We start from the raw sequence: 21,808 nt of genomic DNA on the forward strand, positions 1-21,808 counted from the left end.
AAAAATGGGAAAATCCACCAATAGTTGACGCATCGGTTTCTAGAGTGTCTCATAAGATAGTTTTACCTGTTCCTGGGGCAGCTTCCTTGAAGGATGCTGCAGACTGCAAGATTGAGACTACTCTTAAATTGCTGTACACAGCTGCGGGGGTGGTCCAGAGACCCACTATAGCTTGTGCATGGATCTCTAGGGCCATTGCAAAGTGGTCAGGTAATCTAATTGATGGGTTAGCTTCCTTATCCAGGGGGGAGATAATTTTACTCCTACAACATATACAGGATTCTGCTAACTTTATGGTGGAGGTCATAAAGCAAATTGGTTTACTCAATGCACGCACCACTGCCATGGCAGTGTCAGCACGCAGGGGCTTGTGGCTGCACCAGTGGACTGCGGACGCGGACTCCAGGAAAGGCATGGAAAGCCTACCTTTCACAGGTGAAGCCCTTTTTGGAGATGAACTGGATACGTGGATATCCAAGGCCACGGTGGGTAAGTCTACATACCTTCCTTCCGCAGCTCCCCCGGCTAGAAAATCCTACACTGCTCCAACTCTGCAGTCCTTTCGGACAGCGAAGTTTAAAAACAAAACCAAAGGTTCTTCTACGTCCTTAAAAGGCAATAGAGGTAAACCCAGAAAACCATCAGCTGCAGGTTCACAGGAACAGAACCCCAGTTTTGCTTCCTCTAAGCCTTCAGCATGACGGTGGTCCGCACTGCCTGGAAGACAGGCAGGTGGAAGCCCGTTTGAGATTCTAAAGTCACATATGGGCAACGTCATGCCAGGATCCCTGGGTCAAAGATCTTATAGCCCAGGGCTACAGACTGGAGTTTCAGGAACTCCCACCTCCACAGATTCTTCAAATTAGGCTTACCAGCTTCTCAAGAAACAAGTATGACTTTACAGGAAGCAATTCAAAAACTGGTACAGACTCAGGTCATTGTTTCAGTTCAACTTCAACTGCAAAACCAGGGTTATTATTCCAACCTGTTTGTAGTTCCAAAACCAGACGGTTCGGTGAGACCCATTTTAAATCTCAAGTCGTTGAACCGGGTGTTCAAGGTCAAGATGGAGTCTCTGAGAGTGGTGATTTCAGGTCGGCAAGAGTGGGAATTCTTGGTGTCTCTGGATATCAAGGATGCGTACCTTCATATTCCAATTTGGCTGCCTCATCAGACTTATCTAAGGTTTGCCTTACAGGACTGACATTACCAGTTCCCGGGCCCGCCATTTGGCTTCTCTACGGCACTGAGGGTGTTCACCAAGGTAATGGCAGAAATGATGTTTCTCCTCCGCAAACAGGGAGTGAACATAATACTGTATCTGGATGATCTGCTGATAAAATCTCCATCCAGGAATAGGTTGTTAGTCAACATTGCCCTCTCAACCCGACTACTCCAGGATCACGGATGGATTCTGAACCTACCAAAATCTCATCTGGAACCAACACGGAGGCTTCCGTTCCTGGGGATGATGCTGGATACGGAAGCACAAAGGGTATTCCTTCTGTTGGAAAAGGCATTTGGTGATCCAGTCAATGATGTGGGATGTTCTGAGGCAAACCCGGATATCGGTGCATCTGTGCATTTGCCTTCTGGGCAAGATGGTAACCGCTCATGAGGCACTGCAATACGGAAGGTTTCACGCAAGGCCCTTCCAGCTGGATCTGTTGGACAAATGGTCCGGATCGCATGTTCGCCAAAAGCCAGGATCTCTCTTCTGTGGTGGCTTCAGACTTCTCACCTGACCGAGGGCCGAAGGTTTGGGATTCAAAATTGGATTCTGCTAACCACAGTCACAAGCCTCAGAGGTTGGGGAGCAGTCACCCAGGGGAACAGTTCCAGGGAAAACGGTCAAGTCAGGAAGCCATTCTTCCAATCAACGTTCTGGAACTAAGGGCCATATACAACACCCTTCTACAGGCATCACATCTTCAAGATCAAGCCATTCAGGTTCAGTCAGACCATGTGACGGCAGTAACGTACATAAACCGACAAAGCAGAACGAAGAGCAGGGCAGCAATGTCAGGTAACAAAGATTCTACTCTGGACAGAAAGACTCTGTGGCGTTGTCCGCAGTCTTCATTTCCGGGAGTAGACAACTGGGAAGCAGACTTCCTCAGCAGACATGACCTCCACCCAGGAGAGTGGGGCCTTCACCCGGAGGTGTTCAGGTGCTTGACACATCGGTGGGGAATGCCACAAATCGACATGATGGTCTCTCGTCTCAACAAGAAGCTCAAGCGGTATTGTTCCAGTTCGAGGGACCCGCAAGCAGTGGCGGTGGATGCTCTGGTGACTCCATGGGTCTACCAGATGGTGGATGTGTTTCCACCACTCCCATTGATCCCAAAGATCTCAAAAGAATAAAAAGGGAAAAGGTTCAAGCAATTCTCATTGCTCTGGATGGCCAAGAAGGGCCTGGTATGCGGATCTACTGGAGATGCTCCTAGAGGACCAGTGGCCTCTACCTCTTTGCGAGGACCTTCTCCAACAGGGGCCGTTCGTTTATCAAGATTTAATCACTGCTACGTTTGACGGCATGGAGGTTGAGGATCCCGGATAGGGTTATTCCAACCCTGATCCAAGCCAGAAAGGTGGTAATGTCTAAACATTACCACCGTATTTGGAAAAAATACATCTCTTGGTGTGAGTACAGGAAATTTCCTGCGGGGGAATTTCAATTGGGACGTTTTCTCCTTTTTCTGCAGTCCGGTGTGGATATGGGCCTACGTTTGGGCTCCATAAAAGTCCAGATTTCGGCCTTATCCATTTTCTTCCAGAAACAATTGGCTTCTCTCCCTGAGGTCCAGACATTTTTGAAGGGGGTTTTGCACATCCAACCGCCCTTTGTGCCTTCTATTGCACCTTGGGATCTCAACATGGTGTTGCAGTTCCTGCAATCGGAATGGTTTGAGCCTTTACAGGACGTTGACGTCAAGTTTCTTACATGGAAGGCCGTCACGCTGTTGGCCTTGGCTTCTGCGAGGTCTGTTTTGGAGCTGGGGGCGTTGTCTCACAAAAGCCCTTATTTGATTTTTCATGAAAATGGGGCTGAACTCAGAACTCGTCCTCAATTTCTTCCAAAGGTGGTGTCTGCGTTTCAGATTAACCAACCTATTGTGGTTCCGGTGGTTACCGACACCTCTGCTACTTCAAAGTCCTTGGATGTCGTGCGGGCTTTGAAGATCTATGTGATGTGGACAGCTCACCACAGAAAATCTGACTCGCTGTTTGTCCTCTATGATCCCATTAAAATTGGGTGTCCTGCTTCAAAGCAGACAATTGCACGCTGGTTCAGGCTTACTATTCAGCATGCTTATTCTACGCAGGTTTGCTGTGTCCAAAAGCTGTACAGGCCCACTCTACTAGATCGGTGGGTTCTTTCTAGGCTGCTGCCCAAGGTGTCTCGGCTTTACAGCTCTGCCGAGCAGCTACTTGGTCAGGTTCGAACTCGTTTGCGAAGTTCTACAAGTTCGATAGTTTGGCCTCTGAGGACCTTCAGTTTGGTCAGTCAGTTCTGCAGAAACCTCAGCACTCTCCCACCCGGTTTGGGAGCTTTGGTACATCCCCTTGGTATTAATGTGGACCCCAGAATCCTCTAGGACGTAGGAGAAAATAGGATTTTAATTACCTACCGGTAAAGCCTTTTCTCTTAGTCCATAGAGGATTCTGGGCACCCGCCCAGCGCTTCATTTCTTCCTGCACTGTTACTTGGTTAAGTATTATTGGTTCAGTGGTTTCTGTTCCTGGTTTAAAGTTTGGTTAGCTTGGCTTTCCTCTAGTTTGTGTGTGCTGTTTCGAAATCTCACCACTATCCTTTTATATCCTTTTCTCAAAGAGTCTGGTAGGAGGGGCATAGAGGGAGGAGCCAGCCCACACTATCAAATTCTTAAATGCCTATGGCTCCTAGTGGACCTGTCTATACCCCATGGTACTAATGTGGACCCAAGTATCCTCTACGAACCACGAGAAAAGGATTTACCGGTAGGTAATTAAAATCCTATTTGTACTTTAACGAAACCGAAATCCCTGTCCACAAAACATTGTTATAATAACCTGGACTAGCCAGAAGACTATCTTTAGCAGACTGCAGACGGGCAGCAATGTTCTTTTTGGAGATCAGCAGCTTTTTCCTTGCAATCCTGCCATGTACACCATTGTTCTGTGTCCTCCTGATGGTGAATTCAAGAACATTAACATTAGGTAATGTGAGAAAGGCCTTCAGTTGCTTAGAGGTTACCTTGGGTTCCTTTGTGACCTTGCAAACTATTAGACGCCTTGCTCTTGACGTGATCTTTGTTGGTCGACCACTCCTAGGGAGGGTAATAATGGTATGGAATTTCGTCCAATTGTACACAATCTAACTGTTCATTGGTCAACCAACAGTCCATTCTCTTTATAGATTGTTTTATAACCTTTCCCAGCCTAATGAGCATCAACAGCTCTTCTTCTGAGGTCCTCAGACATCTCCTTTGTTCCTGACATGATACACTTCCACAAACGTGTTGTGAACATCAGACTTTGATAGATCCTTGTTCTGTTAAAAAGACATGTTGCCCTCTCACACCTGATTGTCATCCCATAGATTGAAAGTACCTGACTCTAATTTGACCTTCAAAATATTTCCTAAGTCCAAAGGTTCACATACTTTTGCCACTCAGATATTTGAAATGGGATGATTTTCCGCAATAAAGAAATGAGCATGTCTGATTATTTGTTTTTGTTTTTTGTCTCATTTGTTTGATTTAGTTCTCTTTACTTTTAGGATTTGTGTGAAATCTGAGGTAGTTTTAGGACAAATTTCAGCAGAAATATGGAAATTTCTGAAGGGTTCACAAACTGTGTGTGTGTGTGTGTGTGTGTGTGTATGTTGGTATATATATATATATATATATATATATATATATATATATATATATATATATATAATCCATTTAGGGTGACCCGAGGTGAATAATAATGCTCTTTAAAACTGCTGATAAAAAGTCCCTAGTGAGTGCCCCTAATTGGATTTATTGGATACTACTCAGTGATGAGTACTGGGTAAGCACCCCAGGCAGTTGCAGCTGTCTTAAGTGTGTGTGTGTGTGTGTGTGTGTGTGTGTGTGTGTGTGTGTGTGTGTGCGTGTGTGCGTGCGTGCCATATATTTTGTAACACTGGTATTATAAATAAGGACTCGCGTGCAGGTTTTCCTGTTACAATCACAGTGTGTTTATTGGCATCAGACACTGTAGGATAGTATACACAGGCTTGGGCCTGGTCACACAGGTACTGTACATACAGAAAAATGAAACAAACGAACATAAAAGGTCCTAGCACTTCCCATGCTCAGAAGTCATTCTGTTGCAGTGGCTTTCAGCTACACATGCCATGCTCTCCTGGCACGGCCAATGTCCACAGTCCCTGGTGCTATAAACTCAGTCCTGCTCTCTGGCCTCTAAAAGGCACTAGCACCATGCATTGTGGGTAAATGGGATATTTAAACCCCTCTCCTGCACCTGACTTCCTGCTGTATCTGGATGAACTGGAAAACCTGGACCTCTGTTTCTCCAGCTACAACTTTGCAATTTAGAAAGCCTGGAATTATAAACTTCCACTACAGGTGCAGAATGTACAGGGCTTGTTTTCTTCTCCCTTGGAGGAAGCGGATTCCACCAGAACGTGGGCAGACACAAGCCCTCTCACCACAACATATAATCTATGTAATATATAATTAAAACATGGAACCATGGTGTTTATCATTTAACTTTATCTCCAGAGTAATCAGTGCAAAGTATTCCATAATGTGGCAAAATAAATAAATAAATAAATGAATCCTGCCATTTGTGTTTCAGTTTTGCTCTTCTAGACAATGGCGTTTGTTCCCATTCTTTATCTTCTCAAAATTGCTCAAGCTCCATAAGGTTGGAATGGTGATCGTTGGTGGACAGCAGTGTTGCCACAGATGCTCAGTTGGATTGAGATCTGATATATGGTGAAGCGCGCTGCGGCCCACGAAATGTATCAAATGCTTCTGTAAACTGCAGGATGCTTGTAATGAGCTTTCACCTGCTCTATTATTGAATAAGAAAATACTGACTCGTGGATCACATTGTAGGATGGTATTTAACTGGTATCAAAATCTGCTAAATGAAAGGCGTTCACTGTCCTAATAAAGACCTAACATCTTCTGCTCAATCTGTGCCCATGAGAAATTTCTCTATTCCCCCAGAGAAAATATTTAACTCCCCTATCATCTCATAAAAGCCACTGATTTTACCACAGACCTCTAACTAGAGGAGTAGCATGGGTCCTACACTTCCAACAGGTTACATGAAAGTACATCGTTCTGGCCATTTGGAATTCCTACTTAAGTACGCATTGCAGCAGTTCTCTCCTACACTTTCCTACATTCCCATTTTCTCCCACCCAAAAGAGCAAGATTTTGCGCTCCAGGCAGTCTCCACGTTTCTGCTTTGTGCGTTATACAGCTATACTGGTGCAAATGTACAGACAAAAGTGTATAATGTCACAAAAGAAGAGGCAGCTTTAGCATTGTTTTGTATTTGGCTTTTCCTGATCAGTACAATAGTAAAAAAAAAAAGAAAAAAAGGCAACCTGGCACTAGATCAGATATGATTAAGGTATACTTATACTCCTACTAGTCCAATACCACACTTTTTATCATTAATTTAGCAGCAGGAAAGCTTTGACTTGGGGTTTACAAGTCAAATCAAACACCAGAATAACCAGGTGTATAAATCAGAAACAAACTATCCCCCTGCGCTATAGTTTAAAATATACGATATGGCTGAAAATTCAATAATTCCAATTCCAATAATTTTATAAAATATATAGTTTAATTAAAAAAAAAATCTTGTTTATACTTGACCGTCATAAACAATAGAAAATCACATACAACACGTTTAGTAACACTATGGAGGTGGATCCAAAATTACTATGTGCACAAGAATATATAATAAAAGTCAGTCTATGGTCCTATAATTTACTTTTTATTCCATATACTTATTGTGAATTTAGCATATCATCATGCCTCCATAGTGTTACTAAACGTGTTGTGTATGATTTTCTATTTTTCCTGAGCAGGTCAGTGACCACATAGGTTGCTTAATACTATTGCATAGGGATGAAATCACCAAGTTGGTTTCTTATGTTTTACACTAAAGCAGTGGTTCTAAACCTCGGGACCCCACGCAGTCCGCTTTTTCCAGTAACCCAGCAGGTGCACATGTGTTTTTATTACTCACTGACACACTTTAAAAGGACCACAGGTGGAAGTAATTATTTAACTTCTGTGAGAAGACCTGGAAAGCATGCACTGTGTGGGGCCCTGAGGACCGAGTTTGAGAACCTGTGCACTACTGTAGGGAATGATAGGACACACACACACACTCAAACACTCTCTCTCTCTCTCTGTGCATGCAGGGATGTTCATTTAACTGATGCTGCCTGAGGAAGGGCTATCGTTCAGTGACTTGCCACCATACAGCTCTCCCTCATCTCTGAAAGAGCATTCCAAGATAGTCCCTCTGCTGGACTGGTTGAGGGTGAGCAATAAATGCAATTCAACTTTCATACACCCCCCCTCGCCTTTCTCTCGCTGCAACTCCTACATTCTGTTTCCTCAGTAATGCCCCTGCACAGATGCATACATATACATAAAACTTTACTTGGTACACACGTACGCACACACATTCTCCTGCATAGTTTTACAGACAAGTTAATGACTTCATTTATTATAACTTTAAAGGCCCATATAGACGGGCCGATGCGGGAGAGATGTGTGCTGAGCGAACCGCTCAGCACACATCTCTCCCGCCGCTCAGCACAGCGCGATCTGTGCTGAGCGTGCGGGGGGAAACGGGGGGGGGGGGGGCGCTCATTTCACCCAGCGGGTGAAGTGAGTGACCCGCTAGATTGGCCTGCATGCAGGCCAATCTAGCACCAGCGATAGCGATGCGCGGGGCTGCGCATCGCTATCGCTGTAGGGGGTACACACGGAGTGATGATGCTCAAATTCTAAGCAATCTAGTCAGATTGCTTAGAATATCGCTCCGTGAGTACCCCCCTTTATTCTTACATAAGCGGTGGTGGAGGCCTTTGATGCAATGTATTCAGAATCAAGCTGATTTTTGTTTCTTGAACACATTGCCGGGCTCTGGTGTCACAGCTCTTTTTGTTAGGTAAAGATGTCCTCTAAAAACACTCACATAATTATATTTTGCTGCCTTGATGGCAGTATATAAATTCAACTGTGATGACTGGTGGTCTGAGGTTCATACTGTGTGTAGGCGTTTTTGTTAGTTGTGCTGAATGGCCCTCATTCAGATCCCGAAGGTATTTTGCGCGTGTCCAAAAACCTTGTTGCGATTTCACGAACAGGTCCTGCAATGATGGATATCAGTGATTGACAGTCTGATGCCATTTGGAGGCGGGGAGGGGGTGGAGCTGGCCTCCGTTTGTGATAACGGAGTACTATCACCGCCATTTAGGGGCAAAGAAGAAGCCAAGATCTCCATTGTTGGATTCAGATTCCCTGGCCTCTTAAAAGGATCTGCTATGGCCGACTTGCACGACCCCATGGGTAACGCAAGCCGTCAGATGGTACTGAGGAGTTCCGGTGCCTGTGTCCTAGGATGCAGCTCGAATCACTACTGCAGCAGGAGGCGTATACTTGTAATAGATGCCTCCTGCTGCATGGGTGTAGTATGTTATGCCAGCGGTCGTGCTCCCGGCGGCCAGCATACCGGCGCCGGAATCCAGGCCGCCGGCATACCACAGCTGGGTGAGCACAAATGAGCCCCTTGCGGGCATGGTGACGCGCCACGCTATCTATTCTCCCTCCAGGGAGTCGTGGACCCCCAAGTGGGAGAAAAGCTGTCAGGATGCCGGCGCCAGTATGCTGGTCGTCGGGAGCCAGGTCGCCGGCAAACTGAAGACCACCCCTGCTGCATTACTATCCACATCTGAATTAGCCCTGGAAAATAACACCTGATAAATGTGGGTAATTCCGATGACTGTGAACTTCCCAGTTAACGAGGAGCATTGGAAGTACAGTAGAAATTATCAAATCATCCCCGAATCCCAGAATTATTTGATTATTGTAACAGTCAGTACAGATTACGCTGGATCTACGTTTATTGGCAATACGGACAATACTATTTTGTTGCATAGATTGTTCCAAAGGTCCATAGGTGGCACACCGTGCACTTAAACATTGTTTATTCCAGTATGCTGCAAAAAGAAAGTTTGGAAAATCACAATACTAAAAATTTCAGTGACTCCTCTAAACAATGTTCAAGTTGTCCTGTTCAAATTATCCCCAATGAGATATAGCTGACATTGGTGAAAAGGCAGGAGAAGAGAAATAAAAGCATAGACGGAGACACCTGGTTAGAGAACCAGAACTATGAGAAAGTATGGTAAAACCTTCCTGTGCTACCAATTTTACATTATTTTTGATCAATCATTAAGGGGGATATCCAATTAGCCCCGGTAACTTACCGGGGCTAATTGTCCCGCCGGGGCAATCCTATTACACCCGATAAGCCAGCACGAGTGGTGGCTTATTGGGGGGGTTACCTGAAGCTGCTCTGGGTGCCGGCTCCTGACAGCGCCCGGTGCAGCACTGCTCCTCCGTCTCCCTCGGTCACATGGCTGCTCCCCCATCATGTGACCGCTGCCAGAGGCGGAGGAGAGGGGGGATGCGGTCACGGCGCTGCCCTGGATTCTCTGCCTGGCGTCACCATGCCGAGGGCAGCTTCTGGATGCCTGCAGTCCCAGCCTGCTGCTGCAGCAGGCATGGGACGCTGCAGGTTGTCCCGCTCATTGGAGGTTTTGTTTCGCCTGCCTCAGGCAGGCGGATTCAAATCCCCAGAAACAGCCCCGTTTCTGTGCGAAAACGGGGCTGTTTCTACCGAAAATACACAGGTTTCACTGAACCTGTGTGTTTCGGGAGAAAGGGCATTTTTTTTTTTTTTTTACAGGCGAGCAATCTGGATGGCCTGTAAAAAGAAACAAAAACTGGTGAAACATTGGAAAAAGTTGCAAAAAACATACCTTTTTCGCACCCGATGTTTTACCAGACCTAATAGGATATCCCCCTTAGTATTTTATGTTTATAGAAAGATAGCTATATACAAATACACATTACTGCATGCTTATTACTTCTGTTCAGATAAATCATATGAAATTTCATAAAAAATTACCCAGCAGTCGGGAACTGAAACTGATACATTTGAGGAAGTCCGTTCAAAATGATTACCCCTGTGGTAAGTGTCCTGCTGAATATAGGATTCCCCAGCAAATGGATACAATGTCCCTTGAGATCTTTCGCCGTTAGAAGACTATTTACTCCTGGATTCCAATTGCAAGCGCCTCATGCATTACGGCAGTCCATCCGAAGATCATGGACAGGTATTTGTAAATCCAATTGTCACAATGCAGGTGATAACAGGGGATGGTCCGGTCCTTCACTTAGTCAGTTCCTGAGTTGGGGCAGTCAAAAGTCTGACGCGTTTCACTGGCTTCTCCTGACAGCTTTTTCAATATACAGACAGACAGACACGCACACGCACACACACACACACACAACATTAAAAGCATCTGCCTCATATAGTGTAAGTTCCCTTCATGCCGATAAGAACAACTTCGGTCAATGCTTGGACTCTTTAAGACCTCTGAAGGTGTCATGTTGTATCTGGCTCCAAGACGTTAGCAGCAGATTGTTTAAATCCTGTAAGTTCTGTGGTGGCATTTCTATAGCTTTTACTTGGTTTTCCAGCACATCCCGAAGATTGGGAAATTTGGAGGTCAAGTCAACACCTTCAACTCTGTCATGTTCCTCAAACTATTCTTGTACAGTGTTTGCCATGTGGCAGGGCGCATTATCCTGCTGGAAAAGGCGGGTGGTCTTCAGTATGCCGAATGTCGGGATACCGGTGCACAGTATACCGGCGCCGGAATCCCGACACCCGGCATACCGACAGATATTCTCCCTCGTGGGGGTCCACGACCCCCCTGGAGGGAGCATAAATAGCGTGCACCGTGCCCGCAGTGTGGCGAGCGTAGCGAGCCCACAAAGGGCTCCTTTGCGCTCGCCATGCTGTCGATATGCCGGCGGTCGGGCTCCCGGCGCCGGTATGCTGGTCGCTTGGAGCCCGGCCGCCGGCATACCATACTACACCCGGAAAAGGCCACTGCCATCAGGGTATACCGTTGTCATGGAGGGGTGTACTTGGTCTGCAACAATGATTAGGTAGGTGGTACATTTCAAAGTAACATCCACATGAATGCCAGGACCCAATGTTTCCCAGCAGAACATTGCCCAGGGCATCACACTCCGACTTGCCTTCATCATGTACTGCATCCTGGTGTTATCTCATCCCCAGTTAAACCAAACACATGCACCCAGCCGTCCACATGGTTTAAAAGAAAATGTGATTCATCAGACCGGGCCATCATCTTCTATTGCTCTATGGTCCAGTTCTATTGCTTCCATGCCAACTGTAGATGTTTTTGGTAGTGGACACGAGTCAGCCTGGGCACTCTGACCAGTGTGCAGCTATGAAGCCCCATATGCAGTAAGCTGCGATGCACTGTGTGTTCTGACACACTTCTGTCATAGCCAGCATTGACTTTTTCAGCAGTTTATACTGCAGTTGCTCTTCTGTAAGATAGGACCAGAAGGACTAGCCTTTGCTTCCTACACGCATCAATGAGCCTTGGTTACACATGGCTCTGACCCTGGTTACCTGTTGTTCTTCCTTGGCCCACTTGTTGTAGGTACTAACCACTGTATACTGGGAACACCCCACAAGACCTAGGGCCTACTTCAGACCTGATCACCGCAACAAAATTGTTCTCTAATGGGCAGATTGCAGTGTAAAAATAAAGCAGCCAGTATTTACCCTGCACAGAAACAAATGAACTCATCCAAATCTAAGTAATCTTTTCTACTCTAGCTACTTGTTTAAAATATTTGAACCGATGGCCAGATCCATCTTATGTGTGACATAGGTCACTGGGCAGTCACTTTCAATGTAATTTCATGCTGTTAATATTCTTAAACATATGCTGCCATCTTGTAACATATAACCTAGCATAGCAAAGTTGTCAGTTGAGAGAAATACTCCTAAGAACACACAACGTCTTTCTATGGAAGGCATGTACCTGTGATGGTCTTACCTGGTAATCTTTTACCCAACTCCAACCAAATGAAACTGAATTTTAAACTGGCTGATTATCGCATTTAATGTATACAGTGCTGCAGGCTTCAGCATATTATTGTTACCACCGTATTTCTCAAATAGCTGCATATGTTCCTTTAGTTGGTTAGCCATCTTATTGTTACCTGTTAGAAATAGATGGGCATAGTGAGGATTTATTCATATTTATTTGGTTTAAGCGTGTGTAGTATTCCGGGTTCGAATATTGCTACCTAGACATATTATTTTCACACTGTGACCTGTTTACAGACCTGTGATATAATCTATTACAACTGAAAATGTATTTCTATAGAGATTATAGCGTTCTATGATTATCTGTATAGTTTATTCTGGAACTCTTTGAAAACTCTTAAAGAAATCTTAATCTCAATTTTCTTTGTACAATAAAGTCTTAAGGTGGGTACACACTAGTAGATATATCTGCAGATCAATTGATCTGCAGATATATCTATGTACGGATCGGGCAGTGTGCTGTGCATACACACTGCCCGATCCGTCGGGGGACTGACGTCATGAACTGGGCGGGCGCCCGCCCAGTTCACCTGTCAATCACCGCCGGCTGCCGCAGCATGTGTACGGGCGGTCGGACGACCGCCCCGTACACACACAGCGACGCGCCAATATATCGTTAGATATATTGGCCGTCGGCTGTGCTGCGCAGCCGACGCGATACGTCTGTGAACGACGGAGTTCACAGACGTATCGGCCGTACACACTGGCCGACGGTCCCGCGATATATCGGCCGTTCTAGAGAACGGCCGATATATCGACCAGTGTGTACGGGCCTTTAGAGGTATATGCAATTGGTGCCGAAAAGACGGCAGTTTTCGACTTTTTAAGGTCGAATTGTGATTCGACCTATTCAGTCCCAGCAGTTTTTATTCGACAAGTCGTGGAATTCGACTTGTCGGTATAGCTGCCGATTCATGTACTTTTGAGTGAAACGGGACCAAATTCTACAGGATTTGGCCCCATTTCCGACCATCTCAGCCCGACATAAAAAAATGTCTGACTGAGATGTGGGACCCAGAGGAGGAGGGGGGGAGGGAGCCGCAGGGATACGCGGGACAGCTGCGGGCATACAGGGGAGATCAGCGCTACAGCGCTGCAGCAGGATGTCTCACAGCCGCGTCACTCACGGCAGCGTCCACCCGGCTCCAGCAAGCGAGGTCACGCCTGCTGGAGCCGGGTGGACACTGCCGTTAGGTCGGGCGGCTGTGTGACATCCTACTGTAGCGCTGCTCTCCCCGCGACCCCCCCCCCCCCCCCCCCTCCCCCCTCCCCTCTCCTCCACTGGGTCCCTCATCTCGGTTCAACTTTTTAAAAGTCGAATTGAGATGAGATTGAATAGGGGTTGTCGGATCCATTCTGACAAATGCATGTCAGAATGGATCCGACCCTAATTGAATATATCCCTTAGACTCTATACTCTTATTAAACTCGCAAAATCTTGCTTTTCCCATTTATATCTTAATGCTTAAAAAATCCTGTTACTGGGTGTTTTGGGGTTTTTTGTTTTTTCTTTCCTGCCTCGCTCTTGTAAAAGGAGAAACAATTTTTTTTGGCTGTTACGTACAGATACTGGACTGATAAAGAGTCTTAGTAATTTGTATGTATAAATTATATTTCAAATGGAGAAAAAAATTGGCCTGATATATAAATTCCATAATGTTTTCCAATATTTTCACACAAGTTTGTTTAATAAACTCAACTTGGCATCACCAAATATTGAAAAGCAATAAGTAGGATACTCTGCATCCCAGGGATAAGAGTTAAAACAACGAACTCTCTGGTTGTCTGTACATTCATATACCCATTTCCCTGACTTTCTTTCTTTTTGTGTTTCTTAAGGGGGAGGAGGGTCCCTATTTAAAGATGTAAAACATGAATTTCTTGGTCCCAGTGCACTTACACAGAGCCTTGCTGAGATTAAAGGAACCCTGTTGAGCTACAAATGCTCCAGGGCATCCCCAGCTCGAGAGGCATGTGAATCGGGACATGGGAGGAAGGAAGGATCTGCTTTACGTTTAGTTCTGGGTCAATGGCTCTTAATGATAGATTAAACGGAGGCCCCCGAATAATGAAGAGGTTTGCACAGCGAGTAGGGCGAGTACCAAAAGTCCATGTACCATGATGGCTGCTTAAAGTTCTAACACCTCACAAGATCTTGCCCAGTACATACATTTGTGACCAATTACAAAAGATATACAGTAGATACATAGCCAAGCCTCTTTTTGATGTCCTCCAACATTGGTCTATATGACACTTCTTCCTTTTTCTGCGTAAACAACTGGTAAAAACAGCGTTTTGCCTGTGCTACTCATTGCCCATGTCTTGGAAATAAATTTACTGAACTGTAGTGGAGACAATCTATTTTATATGAAAAGGAAAGTTCTTGTCTTGAGTTTATTTAGCCCTGGTTAGCTGCAAGTTGCATAGGAACTTTATCTTTTTTTCTGTCTGGATTGATTATTGAAACTTGTAGAAACATTTTACTCTGGATACTAAAAAAAAAACAAAATATCTATCTCTATATATCTATATATATATATATATATATATATATATATATATATGTGTGTTAATAATAAATAAATAAATAAATATATATATATATATATATATATATATATATAATATATAATTTTGGGCCAAAATTCATTCTGTTTCTCTGTATACAACTTTAAAGCTACAGGTTTGCTATGGCTGATGAGAACACAACATGACATTGTTGCATTCATGGCGTAACACTTATCCCATAGAAGACAGGAGTGGGGAATGTTACAGTTTCAGAACTAACATTTTTATTATGAAGGAGGATTACATTTTTGTGTTTTATTCGTTGATGGCAACAAAACCTTTTCAAAATCTATATTATTGTAAGCAGCAGTAACTCTATATGCACACTATTAGAAGATAATGTAAAAAAATGTTTTAAATACATCATTTAGAATACTACTAAATTAAGTAACGTTCTGAATACAATGTAAAATGAAATAGACAAATTTTAATTCAAATTTACTTTTTTTCTGTAATTTTCTACACATGTGGGTTTTTTTTATACTCCTATCTTATTTTGGAATTAGGTTACTTGAAGCTAACTTTAGGTTTTAGGATAACATTTTTGGTCACATGGAAGAAAGAACTTAGCTTTTTGTAGACATCCCTGATGGAAAATAATATACTTTAATACTTTTATACTGATAAACCTCTTGCTGAACCAGTTAAGATTCCTAAGCTTTATTTACTTAATTGGAACGGTCTATGCACTTTAGCAATTTGCACTTTAAACAGCATTCCCCTATATTGTACATTGATTTTTATGTCTATATTTATATCCATTTTTGAACTATTTTTTAAACCATTCTTGTTATTTTTATAGTATTGTAAAAATAAAATATTTTTATTGAATATATATATTCTAGTGTGGTGATAGAATTGATAAACCTAGAAATACAACACCGTTGGTCGCTTGAACCCCCATTCGGTATTCCCATTTGTTTTTCTGCAGTAATACACCATTGCTGTTTATTTAGGGGACAGCTGACGCCCAGATAATTGGGAGTGTTAAATTGGAGTGGTAGTCTCATAAGTGGCACGGCACTTCTTTGCACTAACACACACACACACACACACACACACACACACACATGTATATATATATATATTTTTTTTTAAATATATATATTATTTTTTTTATTCCATTTTCAAATCCTTATCTGGAATGTCTGCAAACAGCTATGCACTCTGGAGAGACTTTACCTGTAACTTTATGAATTAAAACTTTTGCTGTGCAGCATGCTAGTGGATAGTAAGTGATGAGTCCTAATGTAGTAGCCTATGAGCATAGATTTTGACAATTTAGATGTGCGATTTAATGCAGCAGGCTATTATTATTTTTTGCCCATGAAGTACTTTGTATATTTTGCCTCATTTTAATTGCTGTAACGTCTCCATTATAGTTATTCCATTCATCCCCATAACTTCAGTGCCAGATAAATGGTTTATGGAACTTGAGTCTACACAGAGAAGAGGCTTTGGGGTATATGCAATTGCGGTCGAATTCCCGAAATTGTCGAATTTCGGGTCATTTTCGACCAAAAAAAAAAATCGCCTATGCAATTCAGTGCTTTCCGACCAAAAAACGGACTTTCAAAATTCGACTTTTTGAAATTCGAATTTTTGCAAATTCGACTTTTCTGCAATGATACAAGTGCTGCAATTCGACCAAAGCATATTCAATTCAAGTTTGGAAATTCGACAGCAGTGCTTTTAGACAGCAAATTCGTCATTTTCAATCCGCCACACTTTGGAGGGTGAAAACAAAAAAAAATTTTAAACATGTTTTTTTTTGTGTTTTTTTTGGGGGGAATAGCAGATCTATTTATATTAGAAGGGATTAGGTACTTTTTTTTTTTTTTTTGGAGGCACAAATATTATTTATATATTTTTTTAAATATTTATTTTTTATTTTATTTTTTTTACGCTGGAACGGTGAAATCATAAAAAAAAATGGCGTGGGGTCCCCCCTCCAAAGCATAACCAGCCTCGGGCTCTTCGAGCTGGTCCTGGTTCTAAAAATGCGGGGAAAAAATTGACAGGGGATCCCCCGTATTTTTAAAACCAGCACCGGGCTCTGCGCCTGGTGCTGGTGCCAAAAATACGGGGGACAAAAAGAGTAGGGGTCCCCCGTATTTTTAACACCAGCATCGGGCTCCACTAGCTGGACAGATAATGCCACAGCCGGGGGTCACTTTTATACCGTGCCCTGCGGCCGTGGCATTAAATATCCAACTAGTCACCCCTGGCCGGGGTACCCTGGGGGAGTGGGGACCCCTTCAATCAAGGGGTCCCCCCCCCAGCCACCCAAGGGCCAGGGGTGAAGCCCGAGGCTGTCCCCCCCCATCCAATGGGCTGCGGATGGGGGGGTCTGATAGCCTTTTGTGATAATAAAAAGATATTGTTTTTTCCAGTAGTACTACAAGTCCCAGCAAGCCTCCCCCGCAAGCTGGTACTTGGAGAACCACAAGTACCAGCATGCGGGAGAAAAACGGGCCCGCTGGTACCTGTAGTACTACTGGGAAAAAAATACCCAAATAAAAACAGGACACACACACCGTCGACAGTAAAACTTTATTTCATACGTCGACACACACATACTTACCTATGTTCACACGCCGACATCGGTCCTCTTCTCCATGTAGAATCCACGGATACCTGAAAAGAAAAGATCAATATACTCACCTCAGCCATGGTCCAGAGATAAATCCACGTACTTGGCAAAAAAACAAACCGAACACCCGCTCCATGCCGGACTGAAAGGGGTCCCATGCTGACACATGGGACACCTTTCCACGAATGAGACCTGTCAGTGACAGCTGTCACAGAAAGGTCTCTAAGCCAATCAGGAAGCGCAACTTCGTTGCGCTCACCTGATTGGCTGTGCGCTGTCTGTACTGTGACAGCACATTGCAAAGCCGCTCCATTACTTTCAATGGTGGGAACTTAGCGGCTAGCGGTAAGGTCACCCGCCGGTCAGCGGCTGACCGGCGGGTGACCCCACCGCTACCCGCAAAGTTCCCACCATTGAAAGTAATGGAGCGGCTTTGCGATGTGCTGTCACAGTACAGACAGCGCACAGCCAATCAGGTGAGCGCCACGGAAGTAGCGCTTCCTGATTGGCTGAAGGGACTTCAGTGACAGGAGTCACGTGATGTCCCGGCATTCGGGAGAAAGGGGTCTGATGTGAAAGCATTGGACCCCTTTCTAGTCCGGTATGGAGCGGGTATTTGCGTTTTCTTTTTTTTTTACAAGTACGTGGATTTATCTCTCTGGACGTGGATTTATCTCTGGACGCTGGAAGGTGAGTATCATTTTTTCACAGGTACCCTCGGATCGTCGGAGACCGTGGCAGTCGGCGTGTCAACATAGGTAAGTATGTGTGTGTCGGTAGTGTGTAATAAAGTTTTACTGTCACAATGTGTGTGTCCTGTTTTTTTTGGGGTATTTTTTTCCCAGTAGTACTACAGGTACCAGCGGGCCCGTTTTTCTCCCGCATGCTGGTACTTGTGGTTCTCCAAGTACCAGCTTGCGGGGGAGGCTTGCTGGGACTTGTAGTACTACTGGAAAAAACAATATCTTTTTATTATCACAAAAGGCTTTCAGCCCCCCCATCCGCAGCCCATTGGATGGGGGGGGACAGCCTCGGGCTTCACCCCTGGCCCTTGGGTGGCTGGGGGGGGGACCCCTTGATTGAAGGGGTCCCCACTCCCCCAGGGTACCCCGGCCAGGGGTGACTAGTTGGATATTTAATGCCACGGCCGCAGGGCACGGCATAAAAGTGACCCCCGGCTGTGGCATTATCTGTCCAGCTAGTGGAGCCCGATGCTGGTGTTAAAAATATGGGGGACCCCTACTCTTTTTGTCCCCCGTATTTTTGGCACCAGCACCAGGCGCAGAGCCCGGTGCTGGTTTTAAAAATACGGGGGATCCCTGGCCAATTTTTCCCCGGATTTTTAGAACCAGGACCAGCTCGATGAGCCCGAGGCTGGTTATGCTTTGGAGGGGGGACCCCACGCCATTTTTTTTTTCCGGGTTTTTCCCGTTTTTTACCGTTTTTTAAAATCGCGGCAAAATCCGCCAAATCGGCCGATTTTCGCCCGCGACTCTGGCGAATCCGTTTTTCATTGAATATGGTGAATTCCGGAAGCCACCTTCCGGAATTCACCTGGCGAATTTAGTCGAATTAAAAAACGGCGAAAAAATTGCCGCGATTCGCCGTGAATTGCATATACCCCTTTGTCTTTATATTGTGGAATTTTCGTGTTCCCTCCTCAGATTTTTAATGTCCTAATAATTTCTTTGTGTTAATTTGTTTCCATCTTGACTTTATTCCATCGATTGAGCTGTTTACCATTAAGAAACTTTGGCCATGCATTGGGCAATCTGGTCACTAGTTGTGCATGCGGATCATCCTCGTGTGTCCAATTGAGCAGGTATATGGATGTCCAAATTAAATGATCCTGGTCAGTTAAAGCTCAGGCTGATGGACTGGATCTCATTTGGTTCAGTGTGTTCGGCCAAGTTCAGTATATGCTCTCAAGTTCCAATTTTAGACGTAGAAATATTTTTCTTTGCTAAAAATGAAAAGAATATATATTGGATATTAAAACATTCTTGCATGGACGAAGGTTATGTGACTTGTTACAGTGCTCACAGATGCTAGCCTTAAGCTGTCTGCTATTTTCCCAACAAAGCAGGGAACTTGGGGATGGCAAACTGGTGTACTCATAACTGTGCCAAAAAAAAGTGCTTTAGTCCATTGCAATCAATCAGCCTAGAACATGTAAAAAAAAAAATCTGATTGGTTGTGTCCTGTACACCAGATTCTACAATGCCCCCTTTGTTATGATGTGGTATTAACACCTGGAACTTGGAGTCTGTGGTTAGGTCTCTCCAAGCTGAATCCACCTCAGACTTACCAGGTGCTCATTAATGTTGTCCGTAAAATGTGGACTATTAGCGGATGATGATAGGTTTGGAAACCACTGGATTAGTGCATAATATTGAGATGCTTAGGAATGACAATGCACCGAGCCTGAGATATATCCAGAGTTTGCTTCCCACCCGAAGGACCGTACAAAAGATGTCATATAGTCTAAAATTACAATTCGTCCTTTAATAGTTGTACATTTCTCAGGGCTGGTATTAAGGTTCTTAAACACAATTACAGTGTAATGTTATGTAGTCCATTTCTGTGCTTAGGGCCCACCTGACTTGCTGAAATTTTGTATTCCTTTAATTAAGATGTAATTAATCCGCTTAAGGTTTAGCAGTACCAGTAGCAACCCTAGCTAATTACCTGCATGTTAATTAAAGCAATCCTAACTGTCTGAACAGATACCCCTTGAGGACTGGTTTGGGCAGCCTTTGTAGACAAAAATAGTATATAAAAATAGTTTGGAATTGTTTTTAGTGAGAAGTTACTTCTCCATCCTCTGCGGTGTTGGACTTCCATTATCAAAAAGTGTTGTGTTTTCAGTGTATTCCCTCTAATAAGTAATATGTCGTGTCCTACACATCTCCTTAATAGCTCTTACACAATGTGTGTTGCATCTTTTTGAATAGGAAAGTCTGTGTGCAGTAGTATTTCTGCTTTCAGTAATGCCATACGACCATTATTCATTATGGCAGTGTCTCCTCTTCATACTGCTACCCGTTTCAGTAACGGACAGGGACCTATTGTCATTGCAGTCATATGGTTCATTATGATCCATCCATAGCAGAGAACGCTTTGTATATCGTTGCTCTGCATTGTATGTCCTATAGCTCCCCCTTTTGTGTCTGCAGATACAAACAGATAATGGTGGGAGTCGGGCGGAGGGAGTGCCAACAAACAGCTATATTCCAGTAAGCACATTGTAATGTCAAAATCAAGCAATAGATTTCCCGCTAGGCTTTTTCAGTGGGGCAGCGCGCCCTGCCCGATTGTAAATTGACGAAATACACTGTCTTTATGAAGGAGCCCTGATGAAGCAGTCTGCCGTCCCGCTTGCGGCCTGCAGTGTCCTGCAGGTGGGAAAAGTTGTGGTTTAGCAATCACTGCTCTTAAATATATGCCATGTGCACAGCATCTAATCAGTGAGGAAAGTGCTTGGGGGCAACCCAGCATCTCCGTAAGTGCTGGGCACGTCCCCAAGTGTGGTGATGATGATACCACGCCCCTTTCCTGGGCATGCGCAGAAGTGCCCGATTTCTCCTGCCGGTTCCCTGTCTCCTTTAGCTCTAGAGTGAACACTGAAGTATAAAGTAAGAGGCTTTATAACTAGGAATATACGGTTAGACACTTTGAAGGCTGACCACATTTCCCATCAAGAAATCCTGGAGACAGCTTGTAGAGAGGGCAGAGTGGAAGGTCTTCAGTTTATAACCAAGTTAAGCAAACCAGTGAATTTGAGTGTTGGGAGACTTTCATGATTGGGTTACAACAGTTTTTGCAGCGCATGGCCAGTGACCTATTTGGACTCCTTCTGGCCTGGAGGGTAAGGGTCTGATTTCCAATCGGGTCATATTTTTTTTGTAACACACACACAAGCTCACATACTACATGACTAAAAGTATGTTAACACCACTTCTGATTAGTGTGTTTGCCCATTTCTCATACGTCCTAGAGGATGCTGGGGACTCCAAAAGGACCATGGTGTATAGACGGATCCGCAGGAGCCTGGGCACACTATAAAGACTTAAACTGGGTGTGAACTGGCTCCTCCCTCTATACCCCTCCTCCAGACCTCAGTTAGACTTTGTGCCCATGAGTGATGGGTCACACACTAGGGGAGCTCTCCTGAGTTTCTCTAAAAGACTTTATGTTAGGTTTTTTATTTTCAGGGAGACCTGCTGGCTACAGGCTCCCTGCATCGTGGGACTGAGGGGAGAGAAGTCAGAGCTACTTCTTCTTAGTTTAAAGGCTCTGCTTCTCGGCTTCTGGACACCATTAGCTCCAGAGGGTTCGATCACTTGGTTCGCCTAGCTGCTTGTTCCCGGAGCCACGCCGTCACCCCCCTCACAGAAGCCAGAAGAA

The 21,808-nt window shown here is 44.4% G+C and overlaps 1 protein-coding gene and 1 long non-coding RNA gene across 5 annotated transcripts in view; one reads left to right on the forward strand and one right to left on the reverse strand.

Annotated features, from left to right (window-relative positions):
* Positions 1-21,808, forward strand: part of FAF1 (Fas associated factor 1) — a 599,080-nt gene that overhangs the window by 308,458 nt on the left and 268,814 nt on the right. The gene's annotated exons all lie outside the window — the stretch shown is intronic.
* Positions 19,167-21,808, reverse strand: part of LOC134957572 (uncharacterized) — a 115,213-nt gene continuing 112,571 nt past the window's right edge. Inside the window, exon 3 of the long non-coding RNA XR_010186668.1 lies at positions 19,167-19,364. This is a non-coding gene — a long non-coding RNA (uncharacterized LOC134957572). The remainder of the gene's footprint in view (positions 19,365-21,808) is intronic.

The sequence above is a fragment of the Pseudophryne corroboree genome, chromosome 9 (genome assembly GCF_028390025.1).
Source record: "Pseudophryne corroboree isolate aPseCor3 chromosome 9, aPseCor3.hap2, whole genome shotgun sequence".
Taxonomy (NCBI): Eukaryota; Metazoa; Chordata; class Amphibia; order Anura; family Myobatrachidae; genus Pseudophryne; species Pseudophryne corroboree.